This window comes from Aotus nancymaae, unplaced genomic scaffold (assembly GCF_030222135.1).
Source record: "Aotus nancymaae isolate 86718 unplaced genomic scaffold, 86718_ANA_hifiasm-v0.15.2.pri h1tg000059l, whole genome shotgun sequence".
NCBI lineage: Eukaryota > Metazoa > Chordata > Mammalia > Primates > Aotidae > Aotus > Aotus nancymaae.
This window is the reverse complement of record NW_026988473.1, coordinates 50,192,629-50,202,008: the sequence shown is the minus strand read 5'-3', so window position 1 is coordinate 50,202,008 and position 9,380 is coordinate 50,192,629.

Sequence of the window (9,380 nt, the reverse complement as noted above, 5' to 3'; positions counted from 1 at the left end):
CCACACTTAACATATTACAGAGAGATGCAACAACACCGCTGAATCTCATGGACATGTTGAGCAAAAAAGCCAAACACAAAAGAGCACATATACCCATTCATTGTTAATTTCCAAGACACACTGCTAATCGGTGGATTTAGAAGTGAGGGTATCAGGCAGGTGGCTGTAGACTGGGAAGGGACACAAGTGAACTTTCTGGGATGCTGTCAATGGGCGGTGGTTACGTAGGTAAAACGCAATCAACTTTATACCCAGGATTTGTGCAGTTTACTGTCTATAAATGTAGTGCCTCTAGAATGCCTGAACTGGCTCACCTTGCAATTTGTTTTTTTTAGATGGGGTCTCACTCTGATGCCCAGGCTAGAGTGCAGTGGTGTGATCTCAGCTCACTGCCGCCTCCACTTCCCAGGTTCAAGTGATTCTCCTGCCTCAGCCTTCCAAGTAGCTAGGACGACAGGTGTGCACCACCACACCCAGCTAATTTTTATATTTTTAGTAGGCATGGAGTTTCACCAGGTTGGCCAGGCTGGTCTCGAACTCCTGACCTCAAGTGATCTGCCTACCTCGGCCTTCCAAAGTGCTGGGATTACAGGCATGAGCCACCTCCCCTGGCCTCACCTTTCAATTTGCAGAGAAGGAACTAGAAGGGGACATGCGAAATCTGAACTGGACTTCTAGGCTGTTCATTACACCACCCACCTCTTCTCGGGTCCTCATTACATTTTTATGTCAAACATTTAATTTTTTTGTGTCCCATTACCCAGCTACTTGCCATGTGTCATCCTTACCTGCAGAGGAGGGCCCTGACCCTTTCTAGTCCTGTGCTCAGCTTCTATGGAAACTTCTGAGGCTGCTAAGTCTTTGGCCCTGGGTAGTGGATATATCTGTGGTGGACACTAAATTCCAAGCAGGGCTACACTCAGCCTCCTTTTCCTGTTCCCACCACACAGACGCAGTCCATGGTCTCTTAGGGTTGTGCACCCACAGGAATGCAGGCCTTCCTGTGTTTATATCCTCCTCAACAGCAGTTCACAGGGGCCAGCTGAGGGCCAGCGGGACTTTTGGAGTGGGTAGAGGGAAGCTCTGTCTAGCAAACCCCATTCTGTTCAGTCCCCAAGACCCACAGCCCACTGCCCCCTCTTCCTCCTCATCGGAAGTCCTCATTTCCTGTCCCATTTCACCCTGCCTCTTCCCCTCTGGCCACACTTTCGGTTTGGACCAACAGTGCATGGCTGTTTCAGGGAGCAGCCTCCCTGCCCCACTTTCTGCATTTTCCCTCTGCTCTTAGGTTCCCTTTTCTTCCTGATGCATTGGCCAGGACCATCCTGAGCAGGTTCCCTCGGAAGACTGTCCTCCCACAGTCTGGTTTCAGGGGATACCAGGACTGCTGCACCTCCACACTCATCGGTCTTCCACTCCCCTCAAATTTCAGACTGATAAGAGAGCAGCATCACCGTCCAACTCTGCCAAATGTTTCACCGTCCAACTCTGCCAAATGTGGGTCTGGAATACTTGTTTACAAGGTGTAGAGGTGGAAGACTTCATCCCAGAGCCCCAAGGCCTTGTACACCTCATTGCAGTTAGCTGGAAGATGGCTAAAGCTGTGAATGGCTTTTTTCTAGAGCTGTTGCCCTCCTAGCCTGGGCTACAAACGGTCAGCGCTTGAACCTTCCTCCCCACCCCCACCCCAATCAGGCCTCCTTCCAATTTAGGGCACTAAGTTGGAAAGGAGCCTGGACTTCAGAGTCAAACAGACCTGGGCTCTACTGTGGTTTCACCTTACTGTGTCATCTTGGGAGGGTGATGTGTCCTCAGGGTGTCACACCTGAGGCATACGGTGGCCACCTGTCCCTCAGTGGTGAGGCACATGCATATCCTGTTCAGGTTTCTCCACATTGCAGGGACTCACTCCCCTGCCCTGGTGTTTTGTCTTCATGCATGTTCTTTAGAAAGTCACATGGAGAGGGGTTTTCCATCTGGGCTGGGCCAGGCCACTTAATGGGCATGTTGCTGGTGGGCTGGCCTGTTCTGAGAAGATCTGGCAGATGACTTCGGTAGGTCAGCCATTCTAGTCTACTACTGGAGAATTTGGGAGATACCTCAGGTGCTCCTTGCATTTCCACAGGCAGGTCCGTAACTTCTGAGGTATCTGGCAAAGGCAGGTAGCTGGCAAATCTGTAAATGGATGAGTGAACAGATGTGGTCCTGGGTGAGGGCAGCAGCCCAGCAACACGCTTCCCCAGTCAAACCTGTTCTTTGAAAGGCCCAGCAAGGCTGTGGAGAGGACCCAAGGGCCTATGACTGCCACCTCCCAGTAGACCCCAAGGACCTCCAGCCTCTGCTCTCCCCTTAAGGGTCCTGTGGCTCCCTTGGTGGCCATTAGCGTTGGTGGCCAGAGCTGTTCTCCACTCTACCTCCCAGGGCCTTGACCAGCAGCTGATGCTTCCCGCACTTGGGATACTCCTACTGATCTGCCTCACTCACTCACTGCCCATCACCTCAGATGAACTTTCCCAAAAGCCAGCCCAGAGCTCCTCAAGGGCAGGGGCAGCCTTGTTGTGGTAGTTCCAGCACCCTGTACCAAGCAGGTTCTTAGTAAATGCTGGCTTTTGAGTGGTCCCTTTCTGAAATAAATTCCTCGTTCGAAAATATATCCTGCATCTGGTCCCCTTGGGCCCAATCAGAGCTTGAACTAGACAGCAGAGACTGACCGCCTCAACTCTCAAGTGTTTCTGGTCTGTTTGGAGCCTCTACCTACTCTACCCTAAGGCTGGGAACCCTTTTTCCTTCCTTTTTTCCTTAAAGGAAGTTAATCCAAGCTTATGTGCAAGATAGGACAATCAACCTCAATGCCTCAAATCCTGGGCTTCGTTTCTCCGTTTCTCCCAGGGAATCCTGGGAGTCCACATGCAGACAGAGATACTAGAAAGGCAAAAATTTCTGGAATCCCCTTGATAGGCCAATTCAGTCCCCTTTCTCTCTCTCTTCCTATGTGATTTTTTTTCAAAAAATAACTTTTGTAGTTTTATTTTTTCTTATCACCAATACATACCCAATGTGGAAGATTGAGAAAAAGCAGATATGTAAAGAGAATAAAATGCTTCGCTATAATCTCACTCTGCAGACAACCTATAGTGGCAAAAACCGCAATTACTTTTGCACCAACTAGAACTTCAGTGCACAGCCTTCCAGGCCTACATTTAGGTTTGTTTGAAACAGGAACACGCGGTTCAGCCGCCAGCCTGCCCCGGCGCTCCATTAAGGACCAATCCCACCATCCTGAGCCTCCTTTGCAGGTCCTGAAATAACCCCAGCTCCAGGGGTGACGAAATGCACGCGCTTTCTGGGGGAAGGAGGGGAGGAAAGGACTTCGTGGCGCAGGTCTGCGTGGCCGAGGGAGTTCCCTGGGCTGGGGGAGGGGCGTGGCGTGGCCAAGAGGGATCCCTGGGCGGGGAAGGCGGGGCGCGGCATGGGGGCGGCTGGGTGGTGCAGGCCTGCGCATGCGCGCGGCCGCGGGCGGGACGGACTGCCAGGTGGTTTGGCCGCCAGATGGCAGGCGTGCGCCGTGCCCGCAGGTGTCAGCCCCTACACGAGCGCGCGGGGCCGGGCCAGGGTATAGTCCGGTGAGCCGTGGCCGCTTCGCTCCCGCTGCCCTGGGGTTCGACCCACCCGGGGAGGAAAGCCACAGGCACTGAGCGCCTCCTGAGAGCCAGCCCTGACGTGAACTCATTTTATCTGCAACAACCCAAAAGGTGGGCGCAATTTTCCTATGTTCCAGATGTGGAAAGTGAGGCTCAGGGAGCTTGGTAGTTGCCCAAGGGGACACAGCAGTGACGACTATGGAACGGAGCCCAGGTGTCCTGACGCGAGGGCCTCTTCCCGCGTTCCCCCCAGGTACGGTGTGCCGCCTGCCTGCAGCCTGCGGGGAGGATGTAGGTGGCCGCCCCGGCTCCTCCTCAGGCCCCTGAGGCTTTACGCCCGGGACCCTGAGGAGGGCCCTGTGGCCTTGTGGCATCAGTGGTCACGATTCCAGCCCCACACGGCCTCCTGTCGGTTCCTGCGAGTGCCCAAAACAGGGCCGCCCCTCCCTTCTCCTCCCCCTCCTCTCCCCTCCCTTCTCCTCCCCCTCCTCTCCCCTCCCTTCTCCTCCCCCTCCTCTCCCCTCCCCAGCGTCTCCCGCGGAGGGCGCTGCGGGCGGCCTGATTGGGACGAGGGCGGGCGGGCAGCCCACTAGCAGGGGCCTGTTTTCTGACTCGTTTGACCCTGGCTGTCCCTGCGGAGGCCCCAGCAGACCCAGCAGGGTCATCTAGGGCGAAATTCCAGCCTAAGCCCTGAGCAGTGACTTCAGTTTTCCCGATAAGGCTCAAGAAGGGACACAGAGTGTCCTCCCCACACCCCCACTCTGTCAGCACCTCCACTCTGGTGAAGCCTCTGCTGCAGACAGCCCGGCTGGAGAAGAGACAAAGATAGACTCGGGACAGATAAGGACAGAGACAGCCAGGGAGAGAGGGGCAAGGAGCTCAGAGGTGAAGATGGGGCCGCGCCGATGGGGAGGCAGCGGGTCTGCGGCCGCAGAGATGGGAAGTGGGCCCTGGAGCGGGCTTGCCGAGGCCACAGACGGGACCGGGGCTGGGATGTTGGAGGAAGGCGCCGTTCTGAGGGCTGGAACAGAAGGGGATTGGGCTGGACGCTTGAAGGCCACAGCCCTGTACCTCTGGGCCTAGTCTCGTGTGTGCACCTGAGATCGTGGGTGAGGGATGATGGTGGAGTCTATGAGGGACGCGCTCGCTGAGACTCCAGGAGGCAGGAGTGGAGAGGGCAAGGGAGGGAGGGTAGGACCCGTATAACTGCGGTGGAGGAGGCTGGCGGGGAGGGGGGGGGAGGGGAGCGGGCGGGGGGCACAGGAGGCAGATGCCTCCAACCCTAGACTGCTGAGTGTCTCCTACCTGCTGGAGGTCCCTGCCTGGCTTAGAACTTACTCCATGCACACTCTGATAGAATATTTTCACTCAATACTGACTGTTTGGCTTGGCAAATAAGCAAAGCCATAAAGTCACAGCTGGCCTGTAGGCTCCCAGTCACCATGTGCAGCTGAGTCACAACCACTTCCCCCACCCCCTGGGGAGCAATCGCCTATGCTCATGCCTGAACTCAGGCACATATCCATACAGGTAGCCACAGATGCCGCGTGCCACTGAGTCATAGCTATCTCCTCAGAGAGCACGTGCCTGCATGCACTTGCACACAGGTCCCCACAGATGCTATATACACCTGAGCATGAGTCATCATCATCATTGAACCCTGAGGGAGGGCACCCAGAGTATGTTCTGCCATGCCTGCTTAGAGATATCCATATATACACATATACAGTTATGTGCCCACCACACATCCTGTTGGACCTGCTATATCATAGTAGCAGATCAATAAATGTTTGTGGAATGAGTAAGTAAACAAATGAATGAACTACCAAGTGAAAAGTGAGTGACCACCACACTGCGTGGATACTCAGTAAAATTGGTTGGGGCAGCTCTGCAGGGTGGGTCCCAAGCTCTGTGTCTAGAGGGAGTTGTCTTGCTCCAAATATAGCCTCCGTGGACGGGCAGGGAGCCAGGGCTGCCTCCCAGACCCTGACTTCACTGGGCCCAAGGCCCAACCTCTGAAGAGTTGAAGAAAATTAACAGAGAAGAGGCCCTGGCTTTCTGTAGCCAGGGCTGAGCTGTGAGACAGTTGGCGGAGGACTGTGTACTCTGGAAATATCACTTACTCAGACTTGAGCTGTAGGATAGAGCGCTCTGCTGAAGAGCCCAGAGAGGACTGGTTCTGGATTGGTCTTTTGGGGAACTCTGTCCCAAATGTTCAGAATGTGCAGGAGGCCTGGTCCCACTTAAGATCTGGGACAAATACAGTGCCTGGGCTGTCCTGGTGATTGCAAAACTGAGGGCCCTGTTAGACAGTTTTTCGTCTAGGCCTGCCCTTCTGGCTTGGATTTGTTCCCAGAGCTGCTTCCCTGTCTCTCCCTTGAATCTTTTCTTTTTCTTTTCTTTTTTTTTTTTTTGAAGAAAAAAAAGGAAGAAAGAAAGAAAGAAAAAGAATGAAGAGGAGGAAGAAAAAGGAAGAGAAAGAGGGAGAGAGAATGGGAGTATTCCTTTATTGACCAGGCTAGAATGCAGTCTAAAAATGGGAATCGAAAACCTCTTTTATGCCAATAATTGTGCTTAACAACGGAGACAGGAAGGAATAAGGGAAGAAAATAACAAACAAGCAGCCAACCAATATTTCATTTAAACCTATGAAATGCTATGCAATTATTGAGGAGTGATTTCCTTCCATTTATGTAGTCACTTTTGGAAAAGGTATGATATGGTACTGATAAGAATGTGTGTTTTGTGTATTTGAAGTGGAGAGTTCTATAAATGTTTATTAAGTTTACTTGTTCTGGGTCTGAGTTCAAGTCCTGGATATCCTGTTAATTTTCTATCTTGTTGATCAGTCTAATATTGACAATGTGATGTTACAGTCTCCCACTATTATTGTGTGGGCGGCTAAGTCTCTTTATAAGTCATTAAGAACTTGTCTTACGTATCTGGGTGCTCCTTGTCTTATGTATTTGGCTCCTGTATTAGGTGCATATATATTTAGGATCGTTAGCTCTTCTTGTTGCATTGATCCTTTTACCATTATGTAATGTCCTTCTTTGCCTCTTTTGATCTTTGTTGCTTTAAAGTCTATTTTATCAGAGGTGAGAATTGCAACTCCTGCTTTTTATTTATTTATTTATTTTTGCTCTCTGTTTGGTTGGTAAATCTTCCTCCGTCCCTTTGTTTTGAGTCTTTGTGTGTCGTTGCATGTGAGATGGGTCTGGATACAGCATACCGATGGGTTTTGGCTTTTTATCCAGTTAAATATATATGAGTTTAATACTGCCATTTGATGCTAGCTGGCTGTTTTGCCCATTAGTTGATGTAAGTTCTTCATTATGTTAATGCTGTTTACTTTTTGATATATTTTTGGAATATTTTTGGAAAGGCTGATACTGGTTGTTCCTTTATATGTGTAGTGCTTCTTTCAGAAGCTCTTGTAAAGCAGGCCTGGTGATGGTGAAATCTCTAAGTACTTGCTTGTTTGCAAAAGATTTTATTTTTCCTTCACTTGTGAAGCTTAGTTTGGCTGGATATGAAATTCTGGGTTGAAAGTTCTTTTCTTTAAGTATGTTGAATATTGGCCCCCACTCTTTTCTGGCTTGTAGGGTTTCTGCTAAGAAATCTGCTGTAAGTCTGATAGGTTTCCCTTTGTGGGTAACCTGACCTTTCTCTCTGGCTGCTCTTAGTATTTTCTCCTTCATTTCAACCCTAATGAATCTGATGATTATGTGCCTTGGGGCTGGTCTTCTTGAGGAATATCTTTGTGGTGTTCTCTGTATTACCTGGAGTTGAATATTGTCCTGCCTTACTAGGTTGGGAAAGTTTTCCTGAATAATATCCTGAAGAGTATTTTCCAACTTGGATTTATTCTCTTCGTCACATTCAGGTACACCTATCAAACGTAGATTAGGTCTTTTCACATAGTCCCATATTTCTTGTTAACTCTGTTCATTCCTTTTTACCCTGTTTTCTCTAATCTTGCCTTCTCGTTTTATTTCATTAAGTTGGTCTTCGACCTCTGATATCCTTTCTTCTGCTTGATCAATTCGACTGTTAAAACTTGTGCATACTTCGCGAAGTTCTTGTGTTGTGTTTTTCAGCTCCATTAATTCACTTATATTCCTCTCTAAATTGTCTATTCTCATTAGGATTTCGTCAAACCTTTTTTCAAAGTTCTTAGTTTCTTTGCATTGGGTTAGAACAAGTTCTTTTAATTCACAGAAGTTTCTTATCATCCACCTTCTGAAGCCTACTTCTGTTAATGGAACGCACTCGTTCTCCATCAGGCCTTGTTCCATTGCTGATGAGGAACTGTGATCCCCTGTAGAGGGAGAGACATTCTGATTTTGGGTATTCTCAGCCTTTTTACACTGGTTTCTTCCTGTCATTGTAAATTTATCCACCTGTCGTCTTTGTGATTACTGACTTTCAAATTAGGTCTCTGAGTGGACGTCCAACTTGTTGATTCTCAGCGCCGAAATCTGAGTAATCCACTTCACCGGCCAAAACAGCGGTGTTAAGATTGATGGTGCTTTTCTGCCAGGGAATCTCCAGTCTAGCTCCCTTCTTGAGTCTGTCCTTCAATCAGCTGAATATGTGACTCTGTCTTCCTGGAGCTCCAAACATCGGCCAAAAGGGGAACCAGTCCTGCTCACTGTGCACCAAAAACTGCCACGCCGAGGCACTGGGAAAACCGCCGTGCTGGCCACAAGAGTCGTGCTGGCGACCTGTGGGGCTCCTCTGCTGGGAATCTCCTGGTCCATGAGCAACAAAAATTCGTCTGAAAGTGTGGCATCCTCTCGTTTTCTGCACTTTCACTGAGAGCTACAATCCCGAGCTGCTAGTGATCAGCCATCTTGGATCTCTAGTCTAGACTAGAGAATCTTCTTTTCTGAAGCCCCCATGCTTCTGCCCTAATTCATCATCTGGAATATTTTAATATTACCCCAACTGGTCTTCCTCCTTTAGACGGGAGGACCTATCTATCTTGTTCATAGCTGTCAGAGTTATTTTTCTAAAATACAGATTCGACTATACAACTTTTCGTTCCAAATCCTTCCTTAGCTCCCCACTTTTCAGCATTACAGTTGGATGGCCTTAGCCCTGTGATGAGATCCTTCATGACCTGGCTCCACTCTTCCTGGAGGTTATGAAAGGGTAACATGTAGATGGACAGTTGTCGGTTATATGGATCGATGGGTGGTGGGTGGATTCTAGGATAATGGATGCTTATAGGGATTAATGGACTAGTGGACTAATCTGTAGACAGATGATTAGAAATATAAATGATTAGAAGGGGAGGTGGGGATGGAGAGATGGGTAGATGGATGGTTGGAAGGATACTGCTCAAGTCAAGGTTGTTTTTGTTGCAAGGAACAGAAAAAAAACCCAAATGTTTTCAAGAATGAGGGGAACAATTGTGAGAATACAATGGACAGCCTTGCAGAGAGCACAGACATTCAGCCCTCTGCATCGTGAAGATTGGAACTGGAAAGTCGTGAATAGTGGCTTTTCTTTCCATCTCCCAAGGACATCAAGGTTCCTCTCCTTCCTGCATTTCTCTGTGCACTCATTCCCATCTCAACAGGCTCTCTCTGCTCAATTTTCTTCCTCACAGTCTACTGTCAGCCACTCTTACTCATTCCTTCCACAAGTTTTTACAAAGTGCTTATTTATGTGACTGCTTGTACCTCAACAAAGCTCCTATGTGTTGAAAAACAGACAGCAAGCAAAACAAAG